The 11,685-nt window shown below is 53.5% G+C and overlaps 1 long non-coding RNA gene across 1 annotated transcript; it reads right to left on the bottom strand.

The window, feature by feature from the left end:
* Positions 1-2,836: 2,836 nt before the first annotated feature.
* Positions 2,837-8,227, bottom strand: LOC117082424. The gene is made up of 4 exons (XR_004436607.1): positions 8,065-8,227; positions 3,895-4,103; positions 3,528-3,702; positions 2,837-3,304 (listed from the first exon to the last, which is right to left on the bottom strand). It is a non-coding gene; the product is annotated as an uncharacterized LOC117082424 (long non-coding RNA).
* Positions 8,228-11,685: the final 3,458 nt, after the last annotated feature.

Raw genomic sequence — 11,685 nt, 5'->3', positions numbered from 1 at the left:
TCCACCAATTCATCTTATTTTTGGATGCATTCAAAGTATTTTATTGTCCTCAGGGTACTTTATCCCTAAACCCTTCAGTTCGTATATCTTTCACTAGAGAACAGTATTTGTTAAGTTCTCTTTTTACAGCGCGCAAATCTTAAGTGTGTCATTTGTATGAGTTTAGACGAGAGCACACCACATCTGTGTAACCGCAGACCCTGTGAAGATGTGGAATGTTACCACGGCCCCAGAAAATCCCCTCAGACCTCTCTGTGCATGTGGCTCAGTAGTTCCCTGGGATTGAGACAAGAAGTGGAATTGTTGCATTAAGGGCACACACTTGTGAAACGTTCTTCAGTAGTGTTTCTTATCTGTCCAGGAGGCCACACCAAGCAGAGTGTGGGAGTCCCAGGCCCCACTGCCCCACTCCCCCAGCACAGGTGACTTCCATCTGTGTCTTGTTGCCCTTCTGGTAAGTTGTCAGCCCTACAACACTGCTCAGGACTGCAAGGACTTGACCCCTGTGGCCTGAGGGAGCGCTGTAGGATTTCAGGGTGGAAGCTCCAGCTGAACTGCCCCTGTGTGGAGGCTGAGGCAGGGTGCCTTTCCTGGGTTCCTCGGATTAGGAAGGGTGTGGGAGTCCTCCTGTGTGCTCAAGGCCCGACCACTTCCTTGTGGACCCTCAGTGACACCAGATGAGGATTTGGTCCAGTGGACACACAGATATTCATTCAGACACAGCCACTTCCTTGTAGGGAAGCCCCCTGGGAATTTAGTTTTGGGGATGGATCACAGGAGCAGGGAGGTCAGAGTGGAGACAGCCCTCCACTCTTCCTCACTTGGACTTTTGAGTGTTGTTCTTACAGAATCCAAACAAGAGATTATTCATGGATATGACTTTAATAATGCAAAGAGCCAGGACCAAGTTATTTGCAGATTCCAGTTTAGCAAAACAAAAGTCATTGGTAAGTAGCCTCCTCTGAAATCTGCAATGATCCAATGAGGTTTTCCTTTGAGCATCACGGTGACATTCAAACAATTTCAGATTTCAGAGCACTTTGGATTTTGAATTTTCGGATTAGGGATACTCAACCTAACTAAGCAAGGTCACCTGTGTAGAGCAGCTGGCACAAGCATGGACTTTATAATATTTTAAACTCTCCTATCGTTTGGCAACACTCAGGCATCGGGGGACCTCTGCAATTGGAGAGTGGCCTGAGGAAGCGCCCAGTCTAGGCAGACACTGTGCCCTGGGTACCGAAGGAGTGTGCTCTTTCCCGCTGAGTGCCTGAGGTGCATTTGGATTTTCTGCATCCCCCTCAATTCTCCCTCTTGACCCCTTGATACATTCATTCCATCTGATCATGTTATGTTCAATGGCCTCTTATTCAGGGTCATCTGGCAAACTTGGAATGACTCCTCTCCCTGCAGGATTCTTCTCGGCCATCTCTCCTCCTGTCCCTGAGTATATAGAATGAGGCAGAGGCTGTCATTGTCACAGTCTCATGTGGCAGAGTTGTGTAGGTGGTCTTAGGCCATTAAGATTCCACCGACGTATACTTTCGTGGGAGTGACTTAGGGACGGAGCAGCCCCTTCCTAAGGAGAGCTACTGGGTATTGAATACTTCTTATATGAGGTGTTGTGCCAAGTGCCTTACACTCACTGTCTCCATGAATTCTCCAAGCAGCCTTACTGCATTTCCTTTGCATGGGTGGATAACCAGGGCAGGGGTGACGGAAGAGCTTTCCCAGTGCCACACACCTGGAGAGTAGACCCAGGAGATCTGTCTGCCCACTGGGGGCATTCCGTGTCCCTGAGATGATGGTTTTTGGGGAAGGCATGGCCCTGCCTATCCCCAGGAAGTCCAATCAGACGCGTCCTCTGCCCGCCTGTGGGTGCACTGGTTTCCTGGAGGGCACTAGTTTTTTCTCCAAGGTGGGCCAGCACCAGGTCTCACATAGGAAAGCCCATGCCACAGTCCTGGGTGCCTCTTGCAGACGGCCACACTGCTCCTGGTTGGTGACTGTGCAGAAGTGACTGGGCATAGCTGTGTATTGCAGGGAACTCAGATGCACTGAGGAGTGACTTTGTCATTAATTATATTTTCCTCTGAAGAAAACATTCGTGAAACATTTTAGAAATAAGGAAGCAAGAAGACATATTCAAAGCTTGATGTTTCTATATGCTTCATGTTTTCCATCTTTCTAGGCTACATTTTTGTAATTTAAGAAAATTTTTAATATGGTGACTGAAGTATGGGTTTAATCGGTTAATCTGTTTGAAAACTCTTTTTCCAGCAGCCTGGTATTGCTGGGCCCCCTGCCCATCTTGGCCCTGAACCATGGCCTCAGGGTGCCAGTGCCACCCGCCCTCCCCTGGAGCTCCCTGAGCTGTCCCAAACGCCATACTGCAGTCAGATCATACCTCTTGGGGATTTTTAACCCAGTAATCCCAATCTTTCCATCTCTCAAAGTAAATCTGTTTCCTAACCATGTTTTCCTGATCGTTATCTTTATCAGCACCAAGGAAGAGGTCAACAGTTTAGAAATTCATGGCTAATCTGACAGTTGGGTTCAGGCCAACAAGTTGTTCCATGTGGAAACGAATCATTTTGCCCATAGTAACCCTGACCTACTTGAAAAAGAGAAAAACAGTAGAAATTACTTTTATGTATACAAGAAATTTTAATTTATAAAATTATATTATGTTTTGGTATACATTTGTACAATTATTTTACAGTGTTAATTATATTTTATTATAAAAATCATGCAATGTAGAAAAAAGAAACAGACAAAACATAATGAATAAAAACATTACCCCAAATCCCAAACCCAAAGACAAGTGCTATTAACATTTTCAACTACAGCATAATAAATTTAATTTTGCTTAAATATGATGGAAGAAAAAGAAAATGAAATGGGATTGAAGAAACTGTGGAGCATCACACGAATGTTTCTGGTCGCCTGTGACGAAGCGGCTGTCCCTTTCCCTCCATGCCTCTCCTTCCCTCTGCTCATGGACATCACAGCACATCGCACTCTGCCATCTATTTTGTTCTCTATTTTTAATTTTGTTGTCTGTCTCCCATGCAGTCCTTAAAGGTGAGTCCTTGAGAGCAGAGACTCTGCCTGACTGTTCCTGTTACACAGCAGAGCGCTGCACAGGGCCTGGGTGTGCTGGGTGCTCACAGGGGTCTCTGCAATAGGAAAGCAGAGCCCAGATGCCGGTCGTGGACCACGGGGTCAGCTCTGTGTGATGAGGACCGGAGGTGGGAGGGACAGTGGACGAACATGTGCATCGACATTCTTCCCACGTCATTTCCTTTTAGAAAAAAAAAAAAAAAAAAATCAGTATGGACAAGACTTTCATGACTTGCCCTGGACCAAAGATTAAAAACAACCTGGACAGTAAGAATCCCTGGCAGGAGGCCCTAGAGGGCAGGAGGCCAGGGGTCACGGCTGGGCACCGTGAGGCGTACAGAATGTGGATGTCCCCCTGCTGGGGCAGCACGTGTCTGCGGCTGGTCTAAGGACACACTGCTCACCTCCCTTGTTGGTGGCCCCCAAGGTGTTCAGGGATCCGCAGTGTCCTAGGGATCTGCAGTGTCCTAGAGATCTGCAGTATCCTAGGGTCTGTGAGGAGGGCAAGATGCAGGAGATGATTGCCCGAGGAATGGTACCGTTGCTCCAGGTCACCTTTCAGAGTTAAGCCAACGGACTCTGTAAATACAGAAGAGGCAGAATAGTTGACACCAAGCAGCCATTCGTGGTTACTTAGGACACAGTCACAATGACATGAGATCTCATGCAAGGCCCCTCGCTGCTGGACCCACATCCCCCTTGGCTATCGTTGCTGAGGTAGACCTCATAGTGCTTTGGGGAATGAGAGCATTGCCCATGCTGTCCACTCACCGAGGGCAAGAACTGCATCTCCCTGGGCTGGCTCTCACCGTCTTCGCTTTCTGTGCTTTAGGGAGGTCTTTGTTGAAGCCAGCCTGAACAATGGCAGAAATGTCTTTTCTAATGACATCACTTTGAAGAGCACCACCTGTGTGAGTACCAGGGTGGGGATGCCACCAACCTGGGCTGTCCAGAGCCTCCGCACTGGAATGAGATACACCCTGGGGAGGACAGAAAGAGCACACAGTTCCTAGGCAGTCCCAGAAAAGTAGCATGTGCAGCAGACACCTGAGCCTGCGTGATCCTGTTCCAGCTGGCACGGGGGGGTGAGGCTTGGAGGCTGTGTGCCAGGAACCAGAATCCAGGACCTCTAGAGTCTCCAGCTTCTCCACATGGGCCTCCCAGGTCCAGGGGATCTGGAGAATTCCACGCACTACCTTCAGGATGCGCGTGCCGCTGAACCAGTGCCCCAGCTGCTAATCTGATCCTAAACCCACTTACAACCCCATCCGCCCAGCCTGCCTGGTGGTCATCTGCTGTCATTTCCCAGATACTGTCAGCCTCCTTTCTGCCTCTCCTCCCCGCTCGGGCCCCGGAGCTGCCCCTCTCTGCTCCCTCCCCGAGCTCTGCAGTATGTCCATTCCTGCTGCTGATGGGGAGGCTGTCAGGCACACAGGCCAGGCTCAGGCCCAGCTCAGGCCAGCACAGGTTCTCTCTTCTCCCCTCCCTAGCCTTCTTTCTAAGCAGAGGTGGAAGGCCTGGGCAACTTGCATTCCCACGGATGCCGCCCAAAGTCCCTTTACTGTGAAGAACAGCCAGAGAAGAGTTCCCGTTGCTTACACCCCATGTATCCCTGGTTCTGAGCCAGGCCTTTCTCTGAGCTCTGTAAACCTCACAAGTGTCCCCAGGGAGGGAGGCTTATTCCCTTTCCACAAGTGTGGAGGCTGAGGCTCAGAGCGGTGCATGGATGTGCCCATGGTGCAGAGCCTGGAAGTGGGGAGAGAGGCTGTGGGGGATGGACCCGGGTCTCCTGCCCCTGCTCCTGCACCTGCACCTCTCTCAGCCATGATACCCCCACCCTCACTTATCTTTGTACCTGTAGATTTAGTTGTCCTCAAAGAAGCCCTGTGCTGCAAGTGAGGTGTTCAGTGAGGCTAGGTTCATCAGATCACAGAAACTTCTGGGACTTTCTTGGCAATGCTCTAGGGCAGCGCCTTTGAGCAGGACCGAAGGAGGAGTCTGTAACTCTCTGGGGACCAGCCCTGGCCACTAGCCTCACTTTGGTACATGGAGGAGGGACCAGCTAGGGAGAGCGAGGAGTGGGCAGATGGGTCACCAAATGGTGGGCACTGGGAAGAGGCCACCCAGGCCACTGACATTTGCATTGTCTACCAGGCATAGTGCACGTTAATACCTTTCTCCTACAGGGTGCCAGTCCACCACAGACCACCATTCGCCACAGGCAACCCATCCATCACAGAACACGCATCCATCACAGACTACCTGTCCACCACAGGCCACTCATCCACCCCAGAGCACCCATTCATTATAGAACACCCATCCACCACAGGCCACCCATCCATCACAGGCCACCCATTTACCACAGAGCACCCATCCACCACACAGCACCCATTCACCACAGATCACCCATCCACCACAGAACACCCATCCACTACAGGCCACCCATTCACCACAGAGCACCCATTTACCATAGAACACCCATCCATCACAGAACATGTATCCACCACAGATTACCTGTCCACTACAGGCCACCCATTCATCACAGGCCACCCATCCACCACAGGCCAACCATTCCCCACAGGCCACCCATTCCCCATAGGCCACCTTTTCACCATACAGCCCCCATTCACCACAGAACACCCATTCATCCCAGGGCACCCATTCATCACAGGCCACCTATCCACCACAGGCCAACCATTCCCCACAGGCCACCCATTCCCCATAGGCCACCTTTTCACCATACAGCCCCCATTCACCACAGAGCACCCATTCATCCCAGGGTACCCATTCACCACAAAGCACCCATCCATCACAGCCCCTACATCCACTACAGGCCAGCCATTCACCACAGAGCCCCCATCCATCACAGAACACCCATCTGCCACAGGCCACCCATTCACCACAGAGCACCCATCCACCACAGGCCGGCCATTCACCACAGGCCACCCATTCACCACAGAGCACCCATCCACCACAGGCCAGCCATTCACCACAGAGCCTCCATCCACCACAGGCCACGCATTCACTACAGAGCCCCCATCCATCACAGGCCAGCCATTTACCACAGGCCACGCATTCACCACAGAGCACCCATCCATCACAGGCCAGCCATTCACCACAGGCCACCCATTCACCACAGAGCCCCCATCCATCACAGGCCACGCATTCACCACAGAACACCCATCCATCACAGGCCACCCATGCACCACAGAACACCCATTGATCACAGGCCAGCCATTCACCACAGAACACCCATCCATCACAGGCCACCCATTCACCACAGAGCCCCCATCCATCACAGGCCATGCATTTACCACAGAGCCCCCATCCATCACAGGCCAGCCATTCACCACAGGCCACCCATTCACCACAGAGCCCCCATCCATCACAGGCCAGCCATTCACCACAGGCCACCCATTCACCACAGAGCCCCCATCCATCACAGGCCAGCCATTCACCACAGGCCACCCATTCACCACAGAGCCCCCATCCACCACAGTCCACGCATTCACCACAGAGCCCCCATCCATCACAGGCCAGCCATTCGCCATAGGCCACCCATTCACTACAGAGCCCCCATCCATCACAGGCCAGCCATTCACCACAGGCCACCCATTTACGACAGAGCCCCCATCCATCACAGGCCAGCCTTTCGCCATAGGCCACCCATTCACTCCAGAGCCCCCATCCATCACAGGCCAGCCATTCACCACAGAGCACCCATCCATCACAGGCCAGCCATTCACCACAGAGCCCTCATCCATCACAGGCCACGCATTCACCACAGAGCCCCCATCCATCACAGGCCAGCCATTCACCACAGAGCCCCCATCCATCACAGGCCATGCATTCACTACCGAGCCCCCATCCATCACAGGCCAGCCATTCACCACAGGCCACCCATTCACCACAGAGCCCCCATCCATCACCGGCCACACATTCACCACAGAACACCCATCCATCACAGGCCACCCATTCACCACAGAACCCCCATCCATCACAGACCACCCATTCACCACAGAACACCCATCCATCACAGGCCACCCATTCACCACAGAACCCCCATCCATCACAGGCCACCCATTCACCACAGAACCCCCATCCATCACAGGCCACCCATTCACCACAGAACACCCATCCATCACAGGCCACCCATTCACCACAGAACCCCCATCCATCACAGGCCATGCATTCACCACAGAACACCCATCCATCACAGGCCATGCATTTACCACAGAGTCCCCATCCATCACAGGCCATGCATTTACCACAGAGCCCCCATCCATCACAGGCCACCCATTCACCACAGAGCCCCCATCCATCACAGGCCAGCCATGCACCACAGAACACCCATCCATCACAGGCCAGCCATCCATCACAGGCCAGCCAGCCATCACAGGCCACTCGTTCACCACAGAACACCCATCCATCACAGGCCACTCGTTCACCACAGAACACCCATCCATCACAGGCCAGCCATTCACCACAGAACACCCATTCATCACAGGCCACTCATTCACCACAGAACACCCATCCATCACAGGCCAGCCATTCACCACAGAACACCCATCCATCACAGGCCAGCCATTCACCACAGAACACCCATCCATCACAGGCCAGCCATCCATCACAGGCCACCCATCCATCACAGGCCACCCATCCATCACAGGCCACCCGTCCACCACAGTCCACCCATTCACCACAGAATATCCATCTATCACAGAGCACCCTTCCACCACAAACCAGCCATCTATCACATACCACCCGTCCACCACAGACCACCCGTCCGTCATAGACCATTCATCTGTCATAGACCATTCATTCACCACAAACCACCCATCTATCACACACCACCCATCCACCACAGACCACCCATCAACTGCAAAGCACCCATTAATCACACACTGCCCATCCATCACAGAGCACCCGTCCATCACAGACCACTTGTTCATCACAGAGTACCCATCTGCCACAGAGCACTCGTCCATCATAGGACACTGGTCCATCACAGGAGGCAAGTCAACCAGAGGGCTGGACAAACAACCCACTAATCATCCAGGTCCTGCCGGCCCTGCTCCTGACCCTGCTGCTGCTTTGTGGTTTCTCGCAGGTGTGTGGCAGGAGAATAAGTGCTCCCTGCCCACCCAGCCCTGGGGCTCAGACACAGGTCCAACCTCCAAGGGACTTCAGCATGTGACTGCCGCATGATCCCACCTGTGGGAAGTTTCCCATCAGTTCCCAGGTCATCACATGAGCCAAGGGAAGCTGTCCACACGTTCCCAGAGCCTAGCAAGCCTGGGCTTCTGCAGGGCCTCCTGCCCTGTTTGGCCACAGAGAGCTGGCCGGGGATGCCCTGGACATGGGGCTGAGGCCTGCCCTGGCTCCTAGAGAAAAGTGACCCCAGAACCCCTGAAACCAGGGCTGCCTCAACAATCCAGACTTTCGGAAGCCTCAGAAGGACAAGGGCCAGGAGGCGGCCTCTGTGTGGAGGGAGGAAGACAGGGTCCCCCATGAGGCCCTGCTGGCCCAAATGGAAGACGGTGTTATAACCCCCAGCTGTCTGTGCCTTGAGAAACCAGCGTGGATCTTGGCATATGTCTGGTGCCTTCTCCATTCCTTCATCTGTCTTTACTGAGCTCCAGCTTCCTCTGGGCCCCATGCTGGGCTGGGGAGGGACAGAAATGAAGCAGCCACTGTTCCCCATGGGGAGCTCACAGTCCTGCCTGGTCAGGGCTGAGAGTGAAATGTCCATCCCACAGGAATGGGAAGGGCCCCCTGTAAGGCAAAGCAGGACCCAAAAGCAGAGACGGAGCCCAGGGCGGGGAGGGCAATAGAGGCCTTGGAGTTGGGGTGGACAGACCCAGCCCAGAGAGTTGCAGACAGACAGAGCAGGGGGAGGAGAGGACAGAGCCCAGCCCAGGGAACACGCAGGTCTCATCTCTGCCCAGGGAGCCACGAGGGGAGGAAGCCGGGGACTCAGCCATGAGGCTGGGAGGTCAGGGAAGGCTCCCAGGGTTAGACAGGCTCTCCCTGAGGAAGACAAGAGGGGCGGGCACTATCTTTTCCATATGGCTGTGGGCAGAGAAGGACACTTGCAGGGGCTGGGCCTCTCTAGGGACCTGATCCCTGGCCTGGCTGACCCCTAGGAACCCCACAGCAGCAGTACAGGGGTTCCCCTTGGATAAGGTTGGAGGCTAAGGCCTGGGAGGAAGAGCCTGCTGTGACACCCTAAAGTGTGCCCAGGTGACACCCTAAAGACCGTGCTCTGTCCTGCTGCCCCACCCCCATCCAGCCCTGCTCCAGACCAGGGTCCCAGCTGGGTACAAGGCCAAGGCAGAGCCAGCCCACCCCCATCCAGCTCTACTCCAGACCAGGGTCCCAGCTGTGTGCAGGGCCAAGACAGAGCCAGTCCACCCCCATCCAGCCTTGCTCCAGACCAGGGTCTGTGTACCAGGCCAAGGCAGAGCCTGCCCACCCCCATCCAGTCCATGTTTGTCTCTTTTGAACATTCTAGACTGTCAAGGATCCACCACCTCTGCAGAAACCAGAAAAGGTAAGTTGCGGTTCCAGTCCCGATATTGTCACATCCCAAGGAGCCCACTGACCTTCACCAAGAGTGCCATGAAGCCTGAGCCCCATGACCTCCACCTGCTTGGGAAGAGAAGAAGGTGACAGAGGGGCAGAGTGGAGCCTGAGAAGGGTGGGGACTCACAGTGATGTCCCCAGCACACCCTTCTCGCTCCCCGCACCCCTCAACATGAGGTTTCTCACCAATTCACAGCCTGGGGTGGCCAGTTTCAGCAACTGTGATGATCTCTCCTGAGTAAATGGGGCTCTTCTGACAATATCCACAGAGCATGTATAAGATGCTAAGGATGGAGCGCTCTGGAAAAGAAGCCCCATGTTTTAGGGATCTGGCCCCATCCCCAGCCTCTGGATGTGGGTGTGGCTCCATTTGGCCTCCCTGGATCCCTGTCTCCTGGCAGGGATGAGGGGCTGGCTGGCGTTAGCTTCTAGGGACTGCAGGGCTGAGGGATGCGGGAGTCCTGGCAAGCACCGAGCTGGGAGAGACATCCAGCCCAGTGAACACAGGGGCCAGGAGTCCGGAAGCAGGCTCCTGGGACAGGGACCCACCCCAAGGGCCATGGGCAGTGGTGAGGGCAGCAGCTAAGGCAGGAGACCCTGGACCTGAGATGGGGTGGGAACAGACCTCCCTGACCAAGTCTGTCCACTGCTGCAGAGTGGGCTCGGGGAGGATGCATCTGCAACCAGGTGGATGCGGACAGCCACTTGTAAATTCTGGGACCATTGCACAGCCCCCAGAGCAGGCCCCTTTCAACAAGGGTGGCCACGGGAGAACCAAAGGGGCAGAGACGAAGTCGTTGGCATTTAGGGGAAAAACTATGTCTGCAAACCAGGAGGAGTTTGCATGTTTCTCACACGAAAGATGCTCCCCTGTTGTGTGGGCTCCTCACTGGTCCTTTCATTCCCCAGACACACATCTGGGAGCGGTCAGCACTGTGCCTGGTGCTGGGGCAATGACACCATGGCCTTGCACTCAGGATCTGCCCATAAAGGAAGCAAACAGTTGTTTTTCCTTTTTTAGAAGCCAGAATAGGAGAAACCACCTCCTCTTCCTTCATCACCACTGCCCCCGCCTCCTGTGTACACCTGCCCCACTGTGATTGTTTATTGCTGTGGGTGCCGAGGAATGTGCAGGATAAGAGGGATAGAGGTGAGAAGCACAGTGGAGAGGTGCTGTGACCCCCGGGCTGGGACTGCAGGAGGAGGGTGCAGCTGGGTCCTGCTGCAGAGGCCTGGGCCCTGGAGGAAGGCAGGCTCTATGGGTGTTGGCCTTGGGTCACTTGATGCCAGGGACAACCAGATACCCACCTCACCCTAGTGTCCCACTGGAGGGCAAGTATGAGGGCTCCTGTCCCCTGTACCACCAGGCCTGTCCCAGCACAAGGAGTTTCCTCTTTGAAGGATCCAGGTTTCTGGACATAGCAACTAGTGACATCTGAGCAGTCCTGGCTCTCCCAGGGGTTATAATCAGCTCTGGTAGTGGCTTAGGTTTCAAACCAGTGGCCTGCGGGTTGATGAGTCAAACAAACTGAATCACAAAGAGTCTCCCGCAGGTCAGTAAAATATCAACGTAAAATAATCAAAGGGTCAGAATGTAGATTAAAGATAATTTATTCACTTGAAAAGATTGAGGATGGACCAACTGGGAAGCATAGATTCCAAAAAGCAAGTCAGTATTACAAAGTGGAGAAGTTAGGGACCATTTATACAGACAAAGTTCAGGAAAGTTAAACTGAATTTTAACATCTGTCCATGTGAAGCTTAATGCATAGTTACAATGATCTGATTAGTGGAGATAGTCTTTCTCTTTTGGGAAAGGTATATTTAACATTCCACAGTAAACATGTAACTATCATGAGGTCTTGGGCACCCTCTGTTCTCAGTTAAGAACAGGACAACAAAGGAGGCAAGTAATCTATAACAAGGATCAATGATGGGAAGGGAGGCGTTCTGGTCTCTGGTCTCTCTTAGTCATTT

Source organism: Trachypithecus francoisi, unplaced genomic scaffold, assembly GCF_009764315.1.
Source record: "Trachypithecus francoisi isolate TF-2019V2 unplaced genomic scaffold, Tfra_2.0 Lachesis_group9, whole genome shotgun sequence".
Taxonomy (NCBI): Eukaryota; Metazoa; Chordata; class Mammalia; order Primates; family Cercopithecidae; genus Trachypithecus; species Trachypithecus francoisi.
This window is presented reverse-complemented; position numbering and strand designations above follow the sequence as displayed.